The sequence below is a fragment of the Chionomys nivalis genome, chromosome 9 (genome assembly GCF_950005125.1).
Source record: "Chionomys nivalis chromosome 9, mChiNiv1.1, whole genome shotgun sequence".
NCBI lineage: Eukaryota > Metazoa > Chordata > Mammalia > Rodentia > Cricetidae > Chionomys > Chionomys nivalis.
This window is the reverse complement of record NC_080094.1, coordinates 76,812,935-76,840,859: the sequence shown is the minus strand read 5'-3', so window position 1 is coordinate 76,840,859 and position 27,925 is coordinate 76,812,935. Positions and strand designations below refer to the sequence as shown.

The 27,925-nt window shown below is 35.7% G+C and overlaps 1 protein-coding gene across 11 annotated transcripts in view; it reads left to right on the top strand.

Annotated features, from left to right (window-relative positions):
• Window positions 1–27,925, top strand: part of Lrrc4c (leucine rich repeat containing 4C) — a 1,388,491-nt gene that overhangs the window by 1,328,492 nt on the left and 32,074 nt on the right. For 5 of the 11 annotated variants that reach the window (XM_057780295.1, XM_057780292.1, XM_057780296.1 and 2 more), the window contains one exon: window positions 22,536–22,616. The exons of 4 other annotated variants lie outside the window; for them this stretch is intronic. The gene's annotated coding sequence lies outside the window, so the exon portion shown is untranslated. Of the gene's footprint in view, window positions 1–1,088; window positions 1,164–22,535; window positions 22,617–27,925 lie in introns of all 11 variants that reach the window. 2 more of the 11 variants (XM_057780298.1, XM_057780299.1) reach the window with 1 other exon arrangement.

The following is a 27,925-nucleotide window of genomic DNA, read 5'->3' as shown; positions in this document are numbered from 1 at the left end:
AGTGAGTGACGAATGTACGGTAAGCGTTAGAGATAAAATTTCAGAAAATTCCTAAAGGACAGACTCAGATAAAGGCTAGCAAAGCACCACTGTATGAACAATCAAGCCACCTATCAACTTCAATCTAAATACACTTAGACTTTGGGAATATTTCAGTCTGCCTATTGTATATTTGTATGTATTGATGCGTATTACTGCATACACTGGACCATACCACATCATATTGGTGTACCTTGTCAGTACAACTGCACTACCTTATTGAACTCAACACACATACACAATGGGTGTTTACAAGCAATTCTGTTCCTGTAACTTTTATAATGCCTAAAATTACCAAATAATGATGTGTAAGGAATTACTGACTTTGCTGTATTTTGCTTGGGTTAAGAAAAGACAGATGGTTAGAGATACAGGAGAGCTATACTTTTGTAACTGTACTAGCACCCGAAGGACCCAGAGGTGGTCTTTTATGTCTTTTTGTCCCCTTTTCTTCTTTCCTCTCTGTGAAGGACAAGGAAATTTGTTAGATGTGCATCTGATAGTTTGGGCCAAGACAATGTCATCAAGAAAATATTCTAATTTTGAAAGATGAACATACTAATACCTGTCTCATATTGATGTACAGGTGTAAAATTAAATAAGACTGGTACATAATATGCTCAACATAATACTTAAAAATTGTAAATAGAATATTAAAACATTTAATTATTACCTTATATACTATATATTAAGAGTTTCTGAATTAATAGCAGAAATAAATTTAAATTAGTGTTATCTCAGATATCTGACTCAGATAGACCTTCCGTTAGAAAGAATATTTGGGAATTGAATATCTTGTCAGCTACAAGTCCTCCCACTGTGGATATCTCAAGCTACTTATTTCTTCAGCAGTACTCTGTGATGTGAAAAGGGAAAGCAACAACTACAGGAGTTTATGAACAAGGATAGGAGGAATCATTTCAGTGGTGGACTATGCCTGAGACACCAGATCAGGCTACTATACAGCCTGAACAGTCAAAGCTTTGTTTCTTTGTGTATCTCATTCCTGTAACGCAACCTTAGTTTTTCTCATTTTCTCCTTATTTAAGGTCTCTCACGATGACTGGGCAAGAGTGGATGAGAACTGGGATTGCTAAGATTTCAATGACCCACATTACTTTGCAGTGAGTTATTATACTAAGCTGAATTTTTATAATTCTCAGACAATGATTATCAAGAAGATAATCAGTCCTATTATACCTAGCTTTATATGTCACCAAAGTTTGTCATCTACATGAAAAAAAAAATTAATTGTAATGCATATTGCGCATACTAAACAGGGATGCTAGTGGCCATTTTATCCCATGGTTTTAAGTGGCTCCATAAGCCTGAGAGATAGAGACAAGCTGAAGGAAAGTTGTATGAAGGAAGTATTCTCAGAAATTATTAGTATCAAATTTAGTATCAAAGGAAATAATAAGTGATCATTTTCCACTGCAGTGAAATTTTACTACAACCCCCCCACTCCCTGTCTTGCCTTCTATCCCCCTTTTCTCTCAACAAATATATGTAGTATTACGTGTGATATTTTCAAAAGAAAGAAAGGGGAAACGAAAGAGAAAAGACAAGAAGAAAGGAAAAGAAGAAGAAAAAAGGGAAAAGGAGATAAATAGGGAATAGTGGAAAGAGGAGTGGGGAAGGAAGCAGACCTTTTTTACTTGAAAGCCTCTTGCAGAGAAAATGAAAAGAGCAAAGGAATAGTGACACTCTTAGTTTGAATCTCAAAATATGATTTTCATGCTGACTATAAAACAAACACAAACAAACGAACAATCAAAAGACTTAAAGTATCATTCACAAAGGTATGGTTTTCTGTATTGCTGTTATCACTACTACTGTTCCAGTTGGCCAACTACTACTTCATTTGTGGAATATGCATAGATCATCTTTGGTGAATAATAGTAATTCATTGATAGCCTGGGCTAGGGGAATAAGTACTGTGATGACTGACCAAAGTGAGTTTGCCATTAGCTCTCCTCTCCTGTCTCTCCTCTCTCTACCTCCTTTCCTCTCTTCTTTGTTTCTTTTCTTGTTTTTCCTTTTGACAAACTTAATCTCTGTTGCATGAATCAAAGGATTTGCCCTGGGGTGCCAAGCTGTTTTCTTGTCTCAGCTACTTCCTGCTTTACTCTTTAGCTTATGCATGTCTGATCACATAAGCATGTCCTTACCCAAGATAGCCTCCTAGACATATATAGTTGATAGAGATGCCAACTAGACACGATGAACAGGCCATTGAGGAGTGTGTCACATAAGGAAACAAGGTAAGGCATGTGCATAAATCTGAAAATTCAAAGAAGAAAGTGATAAATCCCATTTGAGAATTGTGGATACAGGACTTCGTGCATTCAGAAAAAAATATTTATATCCTTCTTAATATCAGTTACAACAAAGAAATCTGATGGAAATGATAAAAAATATGTTTAGATTTGAACAAGATTGAAATTATTCAAAGACTCATGTTATTAGTTCATTTTGATTTATTATTTGCCTATATGTAACGTTACCACTAGACTAACTGATGGGGTTCCGTTGACAAACAGGGAGCTCTTTTCTCTCTCACCTACATCATTCATCATTCTCTTCCCTCTCTTCATCAGTCCTCTCCGCCTTCCCTCTTTCCATCCTTCTGCAGCATCTCACTTCTCTAATGTCTCATTGTTTCTTTGATTTCCCCCCTTTATCGTCTTTCTTCTTTATTCTATTCTTTTATACACACATTATACTCAGCATACCAAATATATTATTTTGTTTGCTGTGAATACCTTTTTTATGCTGACTCTATTTTCAACAGGAAGGAAGGTTAGGGTAGCTTGGTGTCTTGCATAAGGCGTCCTGAGGAAAATATCCCGAGCAGATCTCAAACCTTGATTCATCTGATCTCAACTTCTGTACATGCATTTATCTCTACTTCCATCGCCAGTAGTGTTCTTAGTTATCTTTTAATGCTGTTGGTGATGAGAGGCATAGACAAATACTGCCTGTCTGATACTATTTCTGAAGGTCTAAAAGTAAAATCAATGAAGACTTTATGGTAAAGCTAATGAAAATGGCAGCTTTTATTTCTACTGAAAGTGTACAGAAGTATATGTTCATATGCTAGCACAGACACAGGGCACACACACACACATCTTCAAACACTACTCTATAGTTACAAAATTTAACAACAAAGACTATTGTCAAGTGTGCACATTTTGCTCATCAGAGGTGTAGTGATAGACAGAGAAAGGGCAAGATGTAGGTAAATGTGAAGAGGACACCAACAGAGATGAGATAGAATCAAAGGCTGGCTTCAGTCCAAGAGGATATTATCCCAGAAATGTGCTCCACCAAGTCATTCCTCAGGTCTACTGAACTAGTTTATGACACACACACAAAAAAACAGACTTCTGATTATGCTGCCAGAATCCCTCCCACTCAACATATGCCCCTCTTACTACAGCACAGTTGATGGCGAGAGGAAAGGGATGCCATAGAGGATTTCAGATTCTGTGTGCATGCTTCTTATTTAAATGTGGAAATCACTTAGCCCATCCTCAGACTGATTTTTCCTGACCTATTTTTCAAATTAAAGACATACATATTTCTTTTCATTACCCTATATATACAGATGTGAATGAATATTCATTTTATAATAGATGATTTTTAAGGGGAATAACCCCAACTTCAGAGATCACGTCTTAGATTTCAAGTCAGCTTTTAACTGCTGAATTTTGAAATCATAGTCTTATTACTATAATCTAATCGACTCTTTAATAGTTTAATTTTTTCCAGATTTTAGGTAATTGATAGTGGATTAGTGCAATTATCTATTTAATTAGTTACAGTTCATTTCCGGTGTCATTCCTGAAGAAAATATGTCACATTACTGAGTTGAATGTAATCCACTCCCTCCTCTGCACCATGTGTCTCTCTGCCCGTGTACTGGTCCATCCACTTATCTTAAATTATCTGTATACACATAGACAAGAAAAGAAAGAGACAGACACAGACAAAGAGATTCTCAACTCTGTTGCTAGTCAGTTATGATTAAAAAATCAGTCCAGTCATCTCAATTCAACATTGATCTCTAGTTATAATATCGTAAATTATGAGTTTTTATGTTCTTACTTCACCTGGGGATGACTTGTTTTAGAGTTTTGTCTCTGCTGAAGGTGTTGTATATTCTCTTCATGATTACTTAACTGACATTTTCAGGGCACCTGCTGGAAGCTTAGGTCCTGATATGGGTTCCTGTAGCTTTGCCCTTGAGATTTCCTCAGTCTCTTGGGAGAAGAAGGCAAACAGAACAGGGCTTACCATGAACTGTGATGAGCTGCAAATAAAGCAAGCCAACTTATTGTTGCAACATGTTCTTCCAGGTCATCTGCTGTACTGAGTGTTTTATGAAAAACTTACAAGTTAATAGATGCTAAACCCTGGGTAGTGGATGTTATTGTTGCTTTACAGATAAGAAAACTAAGTCCCAATGGAGTTGTTTTAGTAAACCCAAACACATGGTACTTTCTTAACTAATGTCTTTCAAAACTGTTTGATAAAGGGATGGCTTTTTAAGACTAGAATGGTCTCTTGAATGCCAAGGGTTAAATAATAAGTAACCTGGATCTAGAGACACAAAAGTTGTTACCATCTCTAGACATGTAGAGGGAGGATTTAATGAGCCAGAAAAGGAAACCCTGCAGAAATCACTGTAACAGAACTGGAAGTTGTTCAAAGATCTCTGAGAACACAGACAGTCTTGCAGAGCAGGAGGACAGAGGGGATATCACGTGTCCTGACTCTAGGTCTCTGATTTTCTGTCCAAATGTCCCAAGGGATAAACACAGTTTCATATAGGAGGGGAAAGGAGTCATTTGGTTGTGCACTATAAATCACTGCCCTATCGGGGAGGAGAGGAAAGAGGAAGAGAAGTAGATTATGGAGGAGCATACATAAAGCAATGTGGCCTATTTTAATATTTGCAGATGTTCATATTGCAGGTTGAAAGTACAATAATTAAACCAAATGGATCTTGTCACTTTTCACTGATATCATTAATGTCAAGAGCAAAAGGTTATCGTTGGTTACCAATAGCTTATACTTTACCACATCAACTGACATTGGTACCATGGTTTCTACCTACAGTTTTTATTAAATATCTTTTTAAGAATGTTACCATATGAAGTAATCAGCTTTATTACAGCATTTTCATGCTTATGTATCACTATCCTTTCTTCTTCTTCTTCATTCATGCATGTGCCCACATACGGCTCTGCAGTGCCAACTTATCCATCTCCTTCTTGTAGGTTTCCTTCCTTTCCTCAAATACTTCCCCAAGAGCTTTGAATGACATATACTCTTTGACTCTCTTTTTAAAGATGCTTTGTATTTTCCTCATAGTCTCCTTAGTACTTTAATGACCCCAACCCTCACACACATATTTAAAAAAAAGATTCTGACTGTATAAATAAGCATTGAGTATTTATCTTTGTGTCTGTCTGATTTTATTTAGTACAATGATCTTATCTGTATCTATTTTCCAGAAGATGGCATGATTTCATATTTTGCTTTATAGTTGAATAAATTTCAACTGTGCATATGGGTCATATCTTTGTTATTCATTCATCTCATGATGGAATTCTAGTCTGGTTGGTTTTCTTAGCTATTCTGAATAATGTAGCAATACTTAGAATGTGCAAGTGCCTCTGTAGTGTGCCAAGTTTGAGCCTTTAATGTAAGAGCTACCCTTCTGTTTAAGCCATCTTCGCTGACAAAAGTCATATTCCCACTGTTGCTCACGTAATGAATACTTCTTCATCTGCCTTCTTAAATATCCACATTGAGTTTGCTTACTAAGGAATAGATGTGTGTTTCTATGATATAGGAAACCATCATTCCTCTTCTTCTTTATTGCCACTGAGCAAGAACATCCAGGTGGCAGTGGAATTCCATGGTGGCTGATTTAACTAAAACTCTTTGCAATAAAACAAGTAACAATGTACTTACTTTAAAGCATATGGAACCTTACAATCTTACTAGGAATTTTCACTCTTATTTATTCAACTCTATGAGCCTTTTATGAGCCTGATACATTTTTTAGTTGCCCAAATATAACCTTTATTCAAGCATATTGACATTCCATGCAGTTTAACAATGTTTTATAAAGCACCAACTGTGAGACAGGATAAACTTCAGACATAATATTTGGATGACAATATAAGGATTTCTATGCCCATTAAATCAGGGGAAAAGGGGAGAGCAACAGAAAATCAGCTAAATTACAGAGTATGGTTGAGGGTGATTAAGGTTATATGACAACTGTAATTGGAGTTGGTAGGAATGAAGAGAAGTTTGGAAAAAGATCATGTGATATTTGAAATAATTTGTTTGGGAACAGCCTCATGAGAAGAAGGCATTAAAAAAAAAATACCAGGAAAACAGGAGGACATGAAGACCATAGATATCTGAAAGACAATTCTTTTAACAGACAGAATAGTCAGAACCATGTGATAATTTATCATACCAGGGTTTCCCTTGCAATTAAGATAGGCATAGTGAGGGAGATAAATCAGGTTAGAAAATGAAGAAAGAAAAAATTGAGGATTCATAAAGCATACCAGGCCATAGGAAGAAGTAAAGACTTTTATCTCAATGAGATGGGGAACCTATAGAACTATGAAAAATAAGATACTCATTCAATTTATATTTTGTTATTCTTGTTTTGTAGAGAAAATATTATGCAAGGGTGTTGGCATAAAGCTGCTTGTTTGTTTCCCTGCCGCCTGGCATCTCAGACCTGAAATAACCACACAGAAACTGTATTAATTAAATCACTGCTTGGCCTATTAGCTCCAGCTTCTTATTGGCTAGCTTTTACACCTTAATTCAACCCATCTCTATTATTTTATATTTCCCCATGAATTTTGTGGCCTACCAGCAAGGTTCCAGCATCTATCTCAGGGCGGGGGAGGCATATGGCTTCTCACTGACTCCTCCTTCTTTCTTCTAGCATTCAGTTTAGTTTTCCCAGCCTATCTAAGTTCTGCCCTGCTATAGGTCCAAAGCAGTCCTTTATTAACCAGTGATATTCACAGCATACAGAGGGGACTCCCACATCACAAGTGTAGAATTAACTCCTTTAACCTAATCTCCCATTCCCCAACCCATTTAACCCTTCCTGTTTCATTATTCCCTTTATCCCCTTTATATCAATCTCCTCTATGCCCCCTCCCTTTAAGTGTCTCCTCCTTCCAAATAATGAACTGCTTTGATGACATCTTAACCTAACCTTCAATAATATTAAAACTTTGTTTTATCTATGATGCTCACTGAAACCCATGAACACATCTTTCAATGTTAAGGTGAAAAGAAATTAAGTTAACTTAGCTTCTGGGACACAGTTGTTTTTCTTAGTCATTGACCTAAGCCACAATCTATATGGCGCCTCTAGGGAAAGTACCTGTGTGACATTTTCTTGTTTTATTTTCTATCCTCTGCAGCTCCTGCTTTATCAGGGTGGAAGCAACACCACATCTTGCTTTTACCTATATTACTTTCCCCATGAAGCTAACCTTTTTCATGATCCCTTAATATAGTTATTAAAGGCCCTCAATCACCAAAATCCTATTTAAAGTAACACTATTATTTTATTGAATCATTGCTTTAGTTAAACTGTGTACAGCTCAGGAGGAAACCATCTTCATAGTAAACCACAGGTAAAAATGCGCAGTGGAACGGGATATTTCCATGAGATAATCACATTACACTAAAAGCAGTGGGGATTTCCCCAAATTCATTCACCCCATGCAGAGAAAAATGGCAGCAACAAACATATAAAAGCACAACAGTAACAGGAGACATTCCAAGACAGAAGCCCTTGGGGCCTTGCCTATCCATGATTCACCCATCAGAGCTTTGCTTCCTGGTGGGGCAATCTTCTGAACTTCAATTGCCACCTGCTACTCCTCTCACATGACCACCTGCAGGTAAAGAAGCAAAATGTCTAATTTGGCTACAGATTTTGAAATCACTTAGCTGATCTAGACACCTTTCTGTATTTTCTATTCATTAGGTTTAAGTCAGGGGCATTAAGTCTCTAGTGGATAAAAAATACCAGATAATTCTACCATCAACCTGTTATGCAATAATTACTGTATGGTATTTGAAAACGGATACACTGAAATTGATTTGGTTGAAACTGGCAGAGCTAGATGTATTTATGCATATTTTCTTTCTGACTATATTCTTGGCCATTACATAATTACTGTAGAAAGTTATAATAGAAAAAGAAGATATTTAAGGTTGAAAATGGTAGATTTAGTACCTACTGTATCACAGAGAAATTCTGTGCCTTTAATTCAGGCAGTTGATCTCTCTACTTTGAAGTGGATATAATATGTAAAATTATTTGACTTGTCCTCTGGGAGATTCAAATGAGATAAAATGTAGGAAAAATATTTTATAGAATTTAATGCAATTAAAAAAACTATCAGTGTTGTTTTTATTCTCCAGCCATATGTATTTTTTTTGTCTCTATATGGTGAACGGTCATGTACTTAAATTTTATTGTGATGCTGTGGTTATTATATAAGAAGAAGGTTTAAACACACACATACAACATATATATATATATATAAAATGTGTGTGTCTATATAAGATATAAAATATACATGTATATATATTCTTGTGCATAATACAATATATACTATAATATATCACCAACTGTTAATATTTTCAATAGAGTTTTGTGAATCATGAACTCTAAAATAATAAAGTAACAATGTAACAGCAAAAATGTTCAGCACTCTTTCTTTCCTTATTATTATTTTTTGCCTATGTCCAGACATAGGCTAAAACTATACAGGGATTATCCCTCAACAACCATATAAACCTTTAAGGATAGATCCTGTTTTTATTCTCATATTTTTTCTTTTTGATTGTTGAATAATGAGGGGTTAAGGAAAGAATATAAATGGTGAGTCATTGTGGTGTTTAACAGAGGGATGCCTCATATCTTAAGTTTTCTACCTCCAGAACCTATGCATTTTTTACTTTCCTGTCTCCCAACTTAAGATAGGTGTACATTGTCCTCACCCAGCAAAACAAGTTTTCTCTAAACTTCCCATAAGATACTATACGTAGAGGCAAGAAACTCGTGACTTACTTCCCAAAGTCCTCATCCTTGAACACCATAAAACAAGTAACAAGTTTCAACATACTGTTGGAATGAACACATTGAGACTATAGGATGGTAGATAGGAAACTTTTGTATCACAAAGTGGTTAGTTAGTACCAGACAGGAGTGCTCCTGGGGCTAGTAGGAAAATAAATGTTCATGTCAATTTTGTAATGCGTGGTGGTGGTGGTATAGAAAAATGATTGTGGCACGATAGTGGAACTACTAGTGACCTGGACTGATTTACATGGTGACAAATACTGAGGTACTTCTGCTGATTAGATTCTATTAGATTAGATTGAGCTAGATTGGTTCCCAAGGTCATTGTATTACAGCCTGCCTTTCACTCAAGTAGGAAATTGTCTCAGTTCTCCTCTTCATTCTAGGAAGTCCATGCTTACAAATATCTAATTCTTTTATGTTGCACACATGCTATGGTATCAATAAGATATAAATATTTTATGTTGCCAAGGGTTTGCTATTTAGTATTTTAGACACACTGGAAACCCTTTGCATGCCTTGTCTCATTTAATTAGCAGGTCTTTCTCACAGTATTTATCTAGCTACACAAATGCCTATATGTCTCCAGTTATTCCAAACACTTTGTATTTATTTAGAATTTTTCCTTCCTTCTTAAGATCTAATAACATTTTTAAAAGACAAATTTAACGCTGACCCTCTGAATGGTTTTATTTCATGTATTATTAAGCTATATTAATATATAGAAAGGACAAGCTTCAAGGCTATAGGAAACAGTTTGATCAATTTTGAGCCTCTTTAAACTCTAGTAAACAATATAAATATTAATTTTTATATAAATCTACAAATAACTTTTTCATGAGTTCTTTAATAACTTAAAATGCACAGTTCTCTTAAGTATAATGCATCATTAGACAGCTGACTTGAAGATTCTAAGGCACCCATTCTGCGAACCATCTTTGTAACTTGTGAGTTTACCTCAACATACAAGCTCTGGAAAATGTGAGCCTTGATTGGTTATCTCAAGCATGAAAATGCATTCTGTTAGCATCTGAGTAGCACTGAGAACTCCTGCAGGAACAGTCAATTTCAAAGGAACAGGTCTCCCCACCCCCAAAACAAAGCGTGTAAATACAGTCCCCTCTTCAGGTCATATGGATTTTACACTGAGAAAATGCTGTCACTATATTTATTCTCATGTGTTGAATGACAAGGAGACATTTCCACAGGCAGAAGAGAGCACCTTGTTTGCTAGACAATTATTCTCTTTTCTCATATATTTCAGTTGTTTACAACATCAACACCAGACTGCTGTGATTACTCACAGCACCTCTGGACCTTTGGAGACCTTAAAATATGCCTTGCTTGGGCCCGGAGATATTTGTGGCCTATGTTCCCTGCTTTCACTTTTACTCCTCTGCTCTTTTCATTTCCTCTCTGGTTATTTCTGTTTTTCTTCTCTTTTTTCTCTCTTAATCTAGCTTCATGATGAGACTCTGGTTCACTGCAATGAGTAGCTTACTTTCCCTGAAGATGTAATTTAGAGGGCTTGATTTAAAATAGGCACTGCAGATGTTTTCACCGAGTGAGTCCTTTAAAGCCTCTCCTTGGGTAAGCAAGGTCCTCTGCCTTTGTATTTTCCATGGCCGCATAGTTAGCATCCAAATTAATGTGCACTGATGACTGCCCTGCAACAAAGCGGGGACTGTGGGATGAGTCATTGCACAAAATGTTTTACATTCCTCTTGCAATTCGTATGTGTGCACTGGGTTTCAAAAAGATATACACAGATATTCATAGACCAAAGCCCACTCACACAAACAGCCCCTTATGCAGCATTCTTACACTATTAATACCCACAGCCCAAATGAGACTCTGTGTTTAACAATTCTGCAAATTCAAGCTTTATTTGTAACTCTGTGCACTGTATTTTAAAAAGCCACTAGCATTGTTTTCTTTGCACAAAAGAAATTAAATGAGTCTTATAAACTAAAAGTCTAAAACTAGCTTGTGTCTGTAAAAGGAAAGGACAATTTGAAAGTGACACTGTGGCAATTCAGCAGCTACTGATGCTATTCCTGATTTGACTGCAAAGAAAATACTCTGTGTTTATTATCTGTAATTGGAGCTTATTAGAAACGGTGTGCTATGTGAAGTTTCTAAGTGACGCCACATTTTATATCTTTTCCAAAAAGGGTGGATTACAAAATTTGATCAAAGTTTCTAGAGTAGAATCCATAAAAGGTAGCAGATTATAATTCTTTACAAGAGAAAAATGGAAAAGATTCTCTTTCCACAAACATATGCTTTGCTATTCCCAGATTATATTGGTGAACTTTTTATATATAATGGATTTTTATGCCTTCTGAATTAGACATATATGTGAACTTGGTGGATAGTCAAATTAATTATCTTAATACTTTCAGACTTATTTTCTAACTACCTTCCAAATAATTTGCATGATTTGTGTGTGTGCGCGCACACACATACACACACACACACATACGCATGTGTTGGAGTTCAGAAAGCAGAAGAAGTCGTGAGTGACTGTGTATTTTTGACATGAGCAATATCATCTTAAGGACCCCATTGCCATCACACCCATGGGAATGACAAGACCCTGGGTAAGGTTCAGGGAAATGACAAAACTTTGCTTTGTTCCAATTATAGATGATGGCAGTGTGTATAAAAATTATCAAGCATAGCTTCTTCCTCCCAGATGATTCCAGAGTGACGCTGCTCCTTTAGAGATCCCCACTACCAGGATTTTCTAGCCTGACTCCTTGACTCCCTGTGTATGAGAAACTCATTTCCTCCTTCAACTGTATATACTAAATATGCTACTTTGGCAACTGCTGCTGTCTCCACTAGAATGTACAGACCACCCAATCCCAGCTTTTTATATCTCTGTGTGTGATTTCTTCATTCCCTGTCACCTAAATCAGGTCAATCCCAAAGTCATGCAGGTCTCAACCCTGGAGTTGAAACACAGAACCTCCCTTACATCAAGCCACTTCTCCACTCTGGACCTATATTATTAGCATCCGAATTAATGTTTACTTTTGCCTGTCCTTCTAGGACAAAAGTTTGCTTCCATAGCATAGCATTTCTTCTTAATAGGAATGGTTGTTGATGCTATTACTGTCTACTGAATTAGTTCACAAGGTCTATGAACAGTTTCAGAACGGAAGAATCCTATGAGGAGCTAACATTTCCTAGAAAGGTAGTCTCAAGGTTATATATTCTTAAAGCCTTGCTTGAATGACTGTATGTGTGTATACATGGATGTGTATGAATCTATGCGAGTCCATATTCCTGCATCTTTATGGGTGGTATGTATTAAATTGCTCCATTGTAAAGTTATTGTATAAAAGTAAAGGTTAAACATGGTTGTTCAGTAATTAGAGGGAAAACCAGAAGTTAAGACTGAGACTCAGGGTGATTCCAGTGCATGCCCGAGAAGAGGTAATCTGAAGGTGGTGGGTTTTAATTAAAATGTAACAGCTGTGTCAGAGCAGCACTGATTTGATTTTGCCTACTTGCCCTGCTCAGAAATTATAGATTTGAAAGATGTAATTAACAGAATATTAAAGATTCTCCTTCATTCTTAGTTACGTAAAGGGTTCCCCGCTCCTTTCCTTACCCAGAACTGACTTCTTGCTGATATAGATCCTTTTCACACCACATGAGTCAGTGAGATTAATTAGTGAAGCAAGGCTATGATCATTAACTCTGATACGAGATTTCTCTCCCTACCTGACCTTTCTCAGAGCACAAGCCTCGGCCTGGGTTGATGTCAAGGAGCTCGAGTCCTCTGTGCCCCTAGTTCTAACCAGCCTAAAGAAAAGCACTAGCATAGCAGTGAGATTTTTGAGGGAAGTGCATTTTGTTGATTGTGACCAATCCACACAGATGTGACGTGTGTTCATTAGTTTCAAGCATCAGGCGATGTGGATCCATACCAGAGGGTCATTTTACAAGTAACTCAAAGCTGTGCCTAGTATTTCAGTCAATGTACTCTCTCATCCAGAAGTCATTTTGTTGTTTGCCAAATAAATTGAGACTCAAAAAATGTACAATTAGGAAAATTCTGTTGTTGCAAGTCTGTAATTCCATGTACTCTAGAGAATGGGGCAGAAACCTCATGCTCAAAGTCTGTCTGGCCAACTTAACAAGACCCTATCCAAAATTGAAAGTAAACAAAAGGGTTGAAAAACTTGTGCCAGAATGCTTGCCTACTATGCACAGGACCATGGGTTCAATTCCCAGTGTTATAATGAGCATAGTCATCCTCTATTTATCTGCTTGTCCCAATCACTATTGATTCCATATCGCAGCTGCTGAAAATAATGCAAAAATATAGGCACCCAGGATCTTTTTCAGTTGCTGACTTTATTTTATATATATAAAATAAAGAATATATCAAGATATATTCTTATATATCCTACTATCCTACTACTGCATGAACACATAAACACACACATACATATATTTTTCTGTATAGATGTAGCAGTATCCTACTACTGCATGAACACACAAACACACACATACATATATTTTTCTGTATAGATGTAGCAGTAGAATAGGTAGATCACATAATACTTTTCTATCTGAGGATTTTAAGGAATTACTTATACTGTTTTACCTTGTTCTTTTGCCAAAATTATGTGAATTTACCTTTCTCCATGTCATGGCCTATTATTCAAGAACAGGAAAGATTGAAATCTTGGGGGGGGTGATTATAGATCATAGAAATATAGAGTCAATTAATGAGTACTAGAACTTAGGAAGTATAGAGGATTAATGGTTGAGTAATAGTTACTGATATATACTATAGATATGAGAAGTAATTTCTAGCATTCACTGTAACACAGGTTTAATAGCTCATATGTTAATAATGAAGAAAAGTCCTTGAACATGATCATCAGAAAGAAATGATAGCAATGAAAAGAGATGATACCAATGACGTTAATTTGGCCACTGCGCGCACACACACACAGATACAGCGTGATGCAGATATTGTGTATAGACACATATACATTATATGTACACATTACTTACCTGTATCATTATGTACCTTACAAAGATATAGATTGAATTTCAATGTAGTATTTTAATGACTTGCAAATATTTCACCTCTTAAAAGTCCTTCTTCAAACACTGTGTGGTCCTCATTTAATTTTGTGAAGAGTCTTGGAGTAGTTTCCACCTTAAAGTAAGATCAATTTCATCCTCATATATTTCATACTCCATTTCATTTCTCCTTGGTTGTTTGAAATCTTTTTCCTTGGGTAAGAATGTTAATAATGAGACAGTTTGATATAGCACAGCCACACCTCATGAGCCTGTCTTCTTGTCCTTTAGCAATGTGACTTAGATGGTCCCCAGTATGAAACCTTAATCCACCCTCTATTTATGCCATTGTCCCATATACCCTCCACCTCTCCAGAAATTGGTGTTATAAAATATCAAAAGTGATTTTTGTGGAAAAAATATCTAAGAGTAGACCATTGAGAATTAGGCTGGGCAATGCCTTTTGCTGGGGGCCTCTATTCTTCTACAGTTTCTGTACTAGTGACTAATTTTCACACTGACACATTTACCCAAACATAAAATCACATGTTTGCAAACATCTAAGCTGAAGTTAATTAAATCAAGAGTTACAAATATAGCTATTAATTGTTATCTCCATTCTATTGTTTTGGGAATATACAAATGAGCAATATTTTCCATTCCTTGTCTTTGCTGATGCACAGTGCTACCACTTGCTACATCTGCTAGGATGTTCCCGAGAAAAACAGCTTAAAAAGAATCTTAGCACTTGTAAAATTCTCTGATCTGCAAGACTCTAGCTTTGCTCATTTTGGAAATAGTTTGCAGAATTTCAGGTCATATAGTATATGGAGAGCCTTGGATCTCCTGCGAAACGATCAGGAGTGACCCGCATTTGGTATTACTCAATGAATAAAGACTGGGAAAGCTTTATAGTGATTTGGAACTCTTCTGTTGAAATGTTTGTCATTTGTTTTTTCATTTAGCTAAACATGGAATCAAGAATGGTGGTTGGTGCAGAATTGGAATGCAGAGACAGTCTTGTGAAATCATATCATGAGACCCAGTACCCCTAATATTGATACTTTCTAATTATAACACTTAATAATTAAGATGTAATATGTGGTCATTATATGATCACATGTAATTAACCTTGGAATTCTGTATATTAGTCCATTTCATTTTAGTTAAGGAAGCAGATGATTTGCAATTTGGATCTTGAACCAACTAGCAGTTGTCACTTAAATTTAAAAATAATTTTCTCACAGAGGCAAAGTGCTAAAGGTTATCTGTACCATGTTCATTTGCATTATACTATAGGATAATTGCAGCTGACTGCCACTCAGTTTTAAAAATACATTGATGTAGAGCAGCATAAAAGGAAAAACAAAACGTATGTGTCCGTGGTAAGTCAGAAAAGGAACACACAATTAACCACCGCCTACAGTGATAATTCGATGACTGCCAGGCATTATAGAACACTCCTACAATCTCACCATTTAGGAAGCTGATGCAGAAGGATTGTGAGTTGAAGCCCTGTTTGGTTAAGAAATCCAGACCCTTTGATATTAGAGATCTGTACAAATACAGAGAAAAGATATTTTGGCCCAAATTAAAATTCAGGCTGTACCATAACTTTGTAAAATGTTTAAAAAGATTTATTTTGTTTTTTAATTTTTATATATTTTCGTTTATTTTGTGATATTGAGCACTCACTCAGTATGACACGTCTGCAAGACAAGTGCTTTACCACTTAGTTAGGCTAACTTCCATCCCCTTTCGGAATTGAGGCAATGTTTTAATAGGTTCACCAAACCAACCGAGATTTCACTTTGAAGGTCAACAGGCCTTGATATTGTGATTCTCTTGCCTCAGTCTTTTGAATAACTGGCCTTTCATATCCAAGCCACCAGGCCGGGCTTAATTTTTTTTCTTACTTTTCTATTTTGTATTACAAAGCAGTATGAAGTTATTAGATATAGCTTAGCTAGCAAGGTGCTTTTAAGGTTTCAAAAGCTAGTCATCATAGAGTGCACTGATTTTGAGCTAGAAGTCACATCCTTGGTTGAAGCAATTGGATGTGGGCAGAATTGTTCCTGGTACTACGGCTGAAGTCCTAACTTTGGTGTTGTCTGCTTGGGAACCCATATCTGAGCTCACTCAAAGCTCCTTGGTTCACAAACTCCAATGGCTGCCTTCATGCAGGACAATTTGAGAATCACCTAGACGATGCATCTAAAAAAGCTATGTGTAGATTGTACCTCCTAGTAATTTAAGAAGCTATGCCTATGAAGCCTTACCAACAAGAGCACCCAAACATAAGCTAGGTAAGAATGACACCAACAAACATGCCATACTGGATGGGGAAAGGCTCACAAGGTTCTAACCCTACACAAAGAACTACAGGCAACTCAATAAAGTTGCCAGTGAGAGAAACAGCCCTCTGCAGGGAAGAACATACTAACTGAGCATTCAGTATTAACTAGTCACTCCTGAAAGTATACATAATAAGAACATTTGATTACCTCTACAAATTATATTTATGAATATGTATATTTATATAAATAATATTTGCATACAATAATAGTTAATGAGTAAAAAGAGTGAATCAATTTGAAGATGAGCATGAAGGAATATAACAGAGGGTGTGGAGGAACAAAATGGAAGGAAGAAACTGAAATGAAGCTACAATCTCAACTATTAATTGCAATTAAACTAGAGTTAACAAAAATGATTATGTGCAATGTACTATCATTTTTGTTATATGTTGTAGCCCGATTAAAGTAGTGAAGAATCTATACCCTTGTCATGAGATAAAAGCTATTCCTAAATTCTATTTATACTCAGAATATGAAGAAAATATACTGGAGTATGGTCAGGGTCCGCTTAGAATTTCTTTTACTGTATTTTTCTTATAATTCCTTTTATTTTACTTCTAAGAAGTATAGTTCTTGAAGAAAATGATGTGGAATTCAATTTCTGCTCATAGAATAAATTGATGAAAGAAAAACTTATAGACAACATATGTCACATTGCTTCACAATATAAAAATACGCCAACATAAGCTCATTATTTTTAATTTCATATCTTACCAGAGAACTATGATTAACTGTGGAACAATCTATGAACCCGATATATTCTTACTATAAAATATCTTTGAATTGTAGATAATTTACAACCTAAAGATTCCTTAAGAAGGGGACTCTGTTACCTATTCTTACTTTCTACATGAATGAGAAGAAATTCAAAAGGTTAAAGGCTGTGGTAACATCTTTTGAAATGAAGTGGACTTTGTTCTAAGCCCTCTGAATGGCAGCCAATCCTTGCTAAGTTCAAAGCCTTCAAGACAATGTGGAATGATAATTCTCTCTGGGCTTTATTATAAAATTTGGTTTGAAGGCCACTTGAAATTTTAATGAATATAGATGTTCTTAGACATGGTGTGATGGTAGAGGAAGAAAATGATACGCTGCTTTCTGGGCAGACAGTAGGTTAAGGGGGTCACTGTGGTATCAGTTTTCGAGACAATGAAAAGATAATGATAACAAGAAAGAAGTTAACTCATCGAAAAGATGAGTACCATTCATTGCCTGTCTTGCACTCATTCATGAATATTTAGTGAACTGAGCTCTTAGCCAAACAGGAGTATTCTTGGTCTCAACGGATAAGATGAGAAAAAATATATATAAAAAATATCATCAAAAATAAAAAAAAAAAAATATCATCGCTTTCGACGTTTTTCTTTCTTTTATTGTTTCTCCTTCTTTTATTTATTTACTTGTTATTCTTTTGGCTGCTTGATGAATGATGCTCCTGCCTAATTAAGGTGAGGTACAATGTGGTCACTTCCCTTTAACAAAACTATGATAGAAGACAAAAGACAAAAGGGATAGGTAGTGGATATAATCAGAGCAATAACGAAGCTTATAAATTAGGTAACGTAGCAAATGAGAATGTTTCATCTAGAAAGGTTAAGAGGAATCAATACCATGTCATGAAAATAACCACAGTAGAAAGCATCACAAACCTTTCTTTCTGAAATTGGGACTTAGAAGCACAAGGTAAATTACCTTGTTTTTGAATATGGATGCCCTGAACAAGAAACCTTGCTTTGGCATATACTAAACATCCTGACTTTGATGGTGTCACTTAACCTTTTATGTAACCATTTCTTTTGTACTGAAGTGGATATAAACAACATACCTAGATGAAGAATTTTTTATAGTATTTGTTCTATTGAAATTACAAAAAAAAAAAAAAAGCAGACAAACCTTGGAGTTTTTACATATTAAACCATAAGAAGAAAAGATATGTGACTGCCTCTTTGCAAGCGTCCTCTTTCCCTAATGGGACAAGGCAAATGCTACACAAACAAAACAATGACGGAAGAGTCTGCTAAATTCTAGGATCATTGTAAGAACACTCAGGTTTCAAGGGAGGTCAGACATAATCAAATAGATGCTTGCTTGCTCTCTCACTTACTCAGGGTCTAGAGAAAAACCTTTCTTTAACTATTCAATCTGTTTCTTGCTCTACTTCTGCATCAAAAATATTAGAATCAATTTTAACTTAACCTTTCTCCCAAAGGGAAATAATGTCAAAAGCAAAGCAAAGATGACGAGTTCACAGTTGTGATGCTTACAAACTAATGCAGGACAAGCTTACCAGTTCCTCAGAGAGGAAATAATAAAACTGGGACCAGAAATGATGCCGGGCAATATTGTAATGCTCAGTCTTCAGCATTTTTCCTTGGTATCAGTTTTCTAGACAATGAAAGAATAATGATAACAAGAAAGAAGTTAATTCATCGAAAAGATGAGTACCATTCATTGTCTGTCTTGTATTCATTCATGAATATTTAGTGAATTGAGCTCTTAGTCAAACTGGAGTATTTTTGGTCCCAAAGGACAACAGGAGAAGGTTTTTCAATTCTAAGGATTAAGAAATCATGACAAAGAAAGAGAGAAAACTCTACTGTATCTTCATCTTTATTTCTGTCTTTCTGTAGCTCTGGGCAGAATGTAGATTTCAAAAGTAAAACAACTTAAAATAAATATCATTGGTAATATAGGAGTTAGAGCAGAAAACTGGTTTTAGTTTCAGATTTTTGTATATACCTTCAACAATTAGTAATTTCATTTATTTATTGGTGATGTTTCAAATTGGATTTTCTTAGGCTCCTAGATTTTCCAGGTCATTTAGAGCCTCTATTAGAAACATTACCCTGGGATGGACAGACAAAGTGGCTGCTTTTCTGCTTTTTACCCAGTCAGATCAGCTGAGGACAATAGTTTAATAAAACAATGAAGAAAGGAAAACCACAAAGCACAGAGGAAATATGATATCATATGGTCACCACAACACAATTCTTTGTGCTTAACTATTTTCAAACTTTGATGAATGCTAACAATCAGTTAAAATGAGAAGAATACTTCAGATGCATTGTTTTCCATCAATATCACTAATATTTTCTATTGTGCCTCTGCCTTTTCATGTATTATATCTGTTATCATTTTTATTCCTAACACGTAACAACAGTTTATATTTTGGAAACAAAAAATCTGATAATATTAAGCAACTGAGACATAATATCACAGGTCTTGTGAATAGGATTAACACATTTAACATCTGGAATTAGCTGATTATGGTGCATTTTCCATTTTATTTCTTTTGCCCAATGCTGATAGAGAACAGGGTTGCTGTCTTCGAAACAAAAAACAGACCTTCACCAGACTGGATATATCGCCTTGAACTTGGACTTCCCAGCTCCCAGACCATGGGAAACAAATGCCAAGGATTTCTAAATTATCCAGTCTCTTGAATTTTTTTTTTAGAGCAGAACAAAGTGACTAAGTCGCTACCTCCTCTCTACTTCACACCCACACATACATAACAGTTTTATCTTATTGTCCTAGATTCTTCAAATTGTTCAGCACGGAATTATATACTTTTCCAAAGTTTATCTTAGGATTTATTGTCTCTAATTTTCAAATAATTCCCCAGTGTTTTCCTCTTTTATGACCATGAGCTCTTTCAGAAAAAAGTGGAACAGGATACTTTAAAATATTTTTAATTGGGGAATTATTTATTTCTGATTATAAAATTTCTTATATGCCTCATTTTGAAAGCTCATTTCTCAAGTTGATGCTATAATTAACTGCCATTGCTTCCATTAGCCATCAATAATGAAATGTAGACTGAAGCAGAGAAAAAAAATTATTTGAAAAGGGATCCTTTTCTATATTTTAATTACAGTATTGAAGTAAAACAATCTGCTAATACTATTATTATAAGGAAATTATACTTTGTATCCTACTAAACATTTATTTCTTTGGCCAAATTTTACTTTTGTTGTTACATGGAATTTTTTTGTAAGTATGCAATTTGAAGCTATATAGTAATTCCAGTATTTAGATTAGATGCAATTTAAAACACTTTATTGTGCATAGTTATTTTATTTTTAAAAAATAAGCAAAAACTCCAAAAAAGCAAAACAAAACAAAACAACAAAACCCAACTCACTTTAATTTTAAAATCAGTGTCTTCCCCAGTAAAGACCTAGCAGCTGGTGAGAAACCTTCCATACTGGATATGGCTGGATATTGCCTAAACACTTACGGTCTCTTTCTTTTATTGCCCAATCCTGGTTATGACTCTCCTTTGAAAGCTCATGCTACAAGTAGTCAAGTGATGACTGAAAAGAACTTTTTTCCCTATATCTGTCTAGAGTGGAGACCCTTGTCATGACCTTGGTTACATGCAAGTATTATGGTGACTGTCATGTGTTCACTTATGACCTACCCTGACCTATTAGTACCACCTGAATTATCCCAAAATGGTGGTGGTGGTCTCCTCATCGGCATATTGTGTATCTTCCTCAGCTTGCAAGAATCCAAATTTATTTTCTGATTCCCTCTGCTATGATGTTTACTCCTGCAGACAGCTTTTCTGTACAAGATCCAAAACATCTTCCAGGTTTGCTTGGCTCTCTGCTATGTGTGATAAGCTTTTGATATCTGTTCTTCAAGCTTTTTCGGCAGAGAATTAAACACAATTTCCTGTCTCATCTCTATCATCTGAGCCCTATGTTTAGACTTGAAATGAGAGACATTATTTCATATACTGTTGGACACAGTAAATCATAACCCACACAAGAATTCTTGTTTAAAAATCTAACAATTCTTTTCTAATATATAGAGAGTACACTTGTACCATCACCTACTCTTAATATAACTACCCATAGTTCTATCTTTCTGTCCTTGGTACACCTGTACCTCTTTTGCATGTATAATATTATGAATAACAACTTATGACTGTCTGTATTATAAATGTACAACCCTTCTGAAAAGTATCATTTATTAGATTCTATTTCCTTGGCTGAAACTTATTTTAACATTATGATATTTGTAAATGACATGCATAATTTTGATAGCAATTTTATGTTTTTTTTATTTTTCATCATTGCCTGGGGAATGTTTGGCTTACAGATGTTAACTACTTTTCTAAGTTCAGGTAAGAAGACAGTGAAGAAGTTATAAAATGACCCTTATTTTCTCTGAAAGGATAGGTATTAGAATATTCAAAAGAGGACAAAGATAAATAATGTTATTTCAGAGAAAAACAATATGAGGTTATACAAGTTAGTATGGGAGAATAGTAGGAAAATTTGTGAAGCTCTGTGTAAAACTGGCATTTGTATGGAAGCAACTCAGATTAAGAATAATTGAATCTGCAATGTTGAATTACATACATACACACATTTTACTCTACATAAACACATCTGCAGAACTACCAAATTCTGTAATGAAAGTTTGTGTATTGATATATTGAGTCATCCTCCTTTTGGAGTCAGGAAGGAACTACTCGTCTTCTGGAGAAGGGCTCCTGCTCTCTTCCAGTGAGGTTTCATTTTCACTGGGTCCCACACAGCTGGTCCACACAAGGCTGTTTGTGACCTTGTATCGGGATTCTTATTGCATTTGTAGACTATTCTTAGTTTCTGCTAATGAGATCACTCAGAGTTCGCTTTGAGTATCACATCTTAATCACTTGATTTCTGCAGACGTTTCCTTTCTCCAAATAAACTCTTTAAAATGCTTGCGGTTTTGTGCTCATTAACCTGGGAATGGCTTCTCTAACTCCAATCTTAAAGTACTCTCAACATCGGATACTGTGGCCTGAGCAGTATTATCCAAGCATTGATGACAGATAATCTTAGACTCCTTCTGGGGTAAAAAGTAATCAGGAACAAAATTCCTGTCTGAACAGGGCTTTCCCCCTTTGTGAAGAAGTGTACTTTGCTCTTTTACAGTATAGCCCATCAAAGGACCAGCAGAACCCCACTGTCTACTTATTTCCTGTGTGTCATCAAGTCGTTGTGTGCTCAAAAGATGTAAGTAACACATAATAAAATAGTCAATGAGTAAATTAAGGGATTAATGTTCTTCTCTGGAGACTTTTAAAATGATTTTCTCCGACTTTTACTCAAAATTGACTCAGTATGGGTCTCATAATGAACATAAAAGCTCTCCTCTAAAGAAATGTAAGATTAGAACTAAATGCCAGCTTAAAACTTTAAAGTTTGTTGTGAAGTACTTGGTAGACATTATTAGAATTGGATTTTCCACTGGAACACTCATGTAAAACTGGGGAATGGCATTTTATTCCTATAAGTCCAGTGCTAAGGGTTAAAAAAAGGATGAGACAGATAGATACTCTATTCTGACTGACCATTAAGTCTAGACAAAATAGAAATGTCTAGGTTCATTGAAAGACTACTAGACATACAACTACATAACAAAATAAAACAAAAACACACACAGACATACATACAGACAGACAGACACATGTACACACGTGCATGCACACACACACACACAATCCATGGAGAACAATATAGAAAGATACTGGAAGTCAACCTCTGGTCTGCATAAGTATACTAACAGGCCAACTAGTCCAACTAGTACACTCTGTCCTCACATGTGTGTACATACATGCACAAACTGTGTGTGTGTACACAAACATATTAGGTATTACAAAGCATTTTAACTTATGTATGGATATTAGGTTTATTATACATATTTATAACAAATTGAACTAAAAATTATGATTAAGAAGAAGTGTAACCCTGAGGCAGAAAGCACAGTTCTTTTCTTCCCCTGTTAAATTTCTCATTCCTGCAATCATATTTTATTAGTATGTTAAAATTTTGCTTCTTATGTGATAAAATAACAAATGGCTGACCAATTGACAAATTGAACACATAGTTTTTGGGAAATACAATTTATGATGCTAAAATTATTCTGAAATATTGATCTTATTTCGAGTGAGTTTGACAGGTTTTTAGCAGGAGAAAAAACTTTGCAGGTTCTTTGGCATATCTGTGGAAACAAAGCATAAGAGAAGTATTTAATGTCAGAAAATTATGTCAGACATGTCCCGTTGCCTTTTTTTTCTCCCTCAGAATTCCAAGAAAAACCATGAGCTTCTATGGCACAATTGACTATAGTAGCTGACTAAACATGAAAATATGCTTCCAATCAAGAGGACTTCACCATATGAACCATCCAACATTGCCCACTTATCTTTACCTTCAGTGAGCTACTTCAGAACACTTTAGGAATCATTCTTCTATCAGAATTTAAAACTAACCATAGGAGAAAATTATACTTGACTTGAAATCATTTTTCAGAGGTATAACTATGAGAAATGGTGTTATTTTGATTAGCTAAATATCTTTACTTACCCAGAAGAGACCCTTGAAGTAGAAACAGTCTAGAAGATAGTTCTTCAGAGGTTTAGTAAAGGATGCACACATACCTCTGGGACAGCAATTGTTGAAAAGTAGGCTCTTCAGCTTGGTTAGCCCTGTTCTCAGAGAGATTTCAGTTGCCTTGTAGCGGAATGAAGTGTAAATATCCTTGATATTTCAGAAGTCTTCACCTGGCCTCAGACTCAAATGCTCCTGAGACCATTGGATAAGACAAACTTTTGGGGAAAAATTGGACATGGCACAAGTAACTGTAGAAATTAGGATGGGATTGAGGCACAAACAGGATATTTTCAAAGGTCTAATAATGCCTAGGGAGGTAGAGGCAGTCCCTTGGTACGAATACTTCTGTAGGCATCTGGGACAAGGCAGTGGTGGCTGGGGAGCAGATGCTATTTAAACAGCTATATTGGTAGGTGACAGATGACAATTTTTTGGTTTTTCTCACCACAACCCCAAATGTGATCCCAAAGTCAATCTTGTGAACTCTACTGCCCAAAGAAAGCCCAACTTTTCCTCTCTTTCTAGTCTTACCATTGCCATCAAAGACTGCACTGTTTTTTTACATGGATACTTTAATCAGTTCTTACTGAGCATTCAAAGGCCTAAGCCAAAGTCTGTCATATTCTAGTGTAAAGTGCTCTAAAGGCTTTCCACTGCATATAAAATACAAAGGAAATTTCTTCTGTAATTTACAAGACCTGGTAGTCTATTGTGGGTCAAATACTAACCTCATGTGTGTCCATAACTGGACTGCGGAACTTGTAGTTTTAACCTTGTTTGAAAAAATTAATCTGTTTTATTCTACATAACTGTGGGTATAAGGTCATTTTGGATTGGACAGGGGCTCCTCAATAGATTGAAAATGGTGTTATATGAGATGCAGTGGAAGAGAAAACCATCTAAAAGTGGTTGTACAGCTTGTAGCTTAGTACTTATAAGCTGAGGAACAGTGGAAACATCGAGGTTTATATATCTTCTTAATATCTAGCATATATACTAAAGTTATGTAATTTAATATCTCTCTACACTGCTGCTTTCTTACTATTTGTTCTGTGGTTCTTTTGGGGGCCTGCCACCCAGTTTCCAAATAAATCATACACACAGAGATTTATTCTTATTTGTGAAAGCCTAGTCTTAGCTTGGCGTGTTCAAGCCTTTTCTTAAATTATCTCATCTATTTTTTACCTCTAGGCTTTTACCATTTTTTGTTTCCATACATCTTTTCCTTTTTTTTCTTACCCCATTGCTGGTGTTGTATGGCTGTGTGGCTGGTCTCTGACATTTTCCTCTCCTTCTCCTTTTCTTGCTCCTTTATCCCCTCTTCTCAGATATTTCCTCCTATTTATTCTCTCTTCTGCCAGCCCTGCCTATCCTTTCTCCTGCTTTGTTTTTGGCCGTTCTGCTCTTTATGAGATCGGTAGCTATTTTAGACAGGCAAAGTAATACAGAATCACAGACTTAAGTGCATCATAAGAGAATGCAACATATTTTTACATAATTATACAGATATTCCACAGCATAAAAAATGTAAAAGATCTTAAAATAATACTCTACAGCAGTCTATTTCTATGTCTCTCCCTCTCTATGTATATATATATGTATATATAGTATACACACGTATATGTATACAATAAGTATGACAATTAAGTACAACATACTTCTAGAAAATTTGATCCTGCAATTTAACTATTCTGTCATCTTGGAATATTTTCCTCTCAGATGATTTGATGTCTGAATTTTTCCTTGCCATTCTTGCAGTTATATGACCCTTTTTGGAAGAATATTTTCAAATAAATCAAATTGAAATTTCTTTTTTGTTATTTGGTGTAGGAAGTCCTTCTGTTTGTGTGTTGCTTTCATTGGTTAATGAATAAAGAAACCGCCTTGGCCTAGTTGATAGGGCAGAACTTAGGTAGGCAGAGAAGACAGAACTGAATTATGGGAAGAAGAGAGGCAGAATAAGAGAGAGAAGACATGGATCCGCTGCAGGAAATAGATGTGTTGAAACTTTGCTGATAGGCCATGACCTTGTGGTGATATATAGATTAATAGAAATAGGTTAAGATGTAAGAATTAGCCATTAAGAAACTAGAGCTAATGGGCCAAGCAGTGTTTCAATGAATACAGTTTCTGTGTGGTTATTTCAGGGCTAAGCTAGCCGGGTAGCCAGGAGGAACAAGCAGGCCCTCTCCTTACAATAGTTATTAACTCTTTAGTCTTTTGTTTACATCTAAGTATTTGTCTCTTAGTGATTTTTTTTTTTTGCTTTTTATCTATCTAGCCTTCTTAAAAGTTAAGTTTTATTTACTTAAAATCCCTAGTGCCTCAAATGGTCTCTGGCATGTAATAATCATTCACTTACATGAACATGAAAATTAGGAAAATAGTCAATAGTTGACCCTAGTGTGGTAATGTTCTACAACTAGAAACTTAAAGAGCAAATCAGATACTCAGCTATTGAATGTTTTGAATAGTAAGTATAACAACAACAGCCAGCATCAGTAATAAAGAAGACTAGACTTGGGAGAAGGAGCAAAAATCCTTTAACGTGGTTGACATACATATGGAGATGTTTTCTTGAAATTAGATTGAACGCTTTTACCAAAGAAGCTTGTTGTATAGAATATAAACTTTTAGGATAAAATATTGGAATTGAATCTGAATTAATGATGACACGGGACTGAATATGAGAGGGACTTTAGACAAAAGAGTCAGTATTTGTCCTGACTAAGGAGGTGGTAGTCTGAGTCTATCAGTATATGGGAAGAAGGACCAATGAAATTGGGGAAAATCTGGTTGTATTCAAAAACTGCAATTCTTACTGTATTTAGCATAGAGAATAATTGGCTTTCTAGTAGTTTAGACATAACCATTTTCTAGTCTATTCCATCAAGAGGACTTAATCATGGCTAACAGGATTCAGTTGTAATAGGTATAAGTTTGAATGTGTTGACTTCATCCAGTCCTTAGTGCTCTCAGTACCATCATCTCTCTGAAGCAACACTCTGGCATGGGACAATCACCTCATAGAGCTATAAGTGATTACCTTCCCTTATGATGATATTCTACAACTTTCTTTAGTCTATTCATCTTATCAGAGGTTTTAGAAATGTTATGACATTGTCCTAGTTTGACTCAGAAATTCAGGATTATGTTATCCTCTGAGATGAATAAGTGTCATCACAGAATAGCATTAATCAGGAGGGCTCTGGGTGAAAATCTGGAAGCCTCCTGAATTGTTAGAACTAAATTCTCTTGGATTTCCACAGGCTAGAGAGGCTTCCAGGGAAGCACCCTGGGGAACTCTTTGTGATTCTTTTATGACATTAGCCTAATGATAGCAGCCAGAGACATGTGGAAATCTGATTCTGAGGCTCACAACCAGTTGAGAGTTCCCTGATAGATGACTTCTGAGGTCTTCTCTCACAGGGCAGCCTGTGTCAATAGAAGAGGTTTTAGCATTTTTCATCCCGTCTGACTTTCCCCTAGGTCCTCTGTTGATATTGTTCAGTGTTTTGAAAAGGAACCACTGTCAGGTCAGGAAAAAGGCCCACAGAGTGTTTGTGCCAGTGAACATAAATGTGAAATTACTGTTTATGATTCACAGTAGCATACTTCATGTCATTTATCTTCACTCGTGTGAAGAGTCAGATAAGTCAGTCATGACTCTGCTAGCTCTGATCCATCCTTCATCACTACACTCATGAAGATAAATGCACAGCCATCATGTGTCCTTTCAGAGTAGAGATTATGATTAGTTAGAGCAGAGGTTGTCCTGATGCTATTATTTAAAAATCAAGAACATGCTGTTTGTACCATCTCCTATGCTCATGCACCTTAGTCTGGCTCAGCTTTATCTGCTGCTGTAGAAATGAATGTGTAGTATCTGTTTATTGATTGATCTATACATACCTCTTAACTTCAATGGA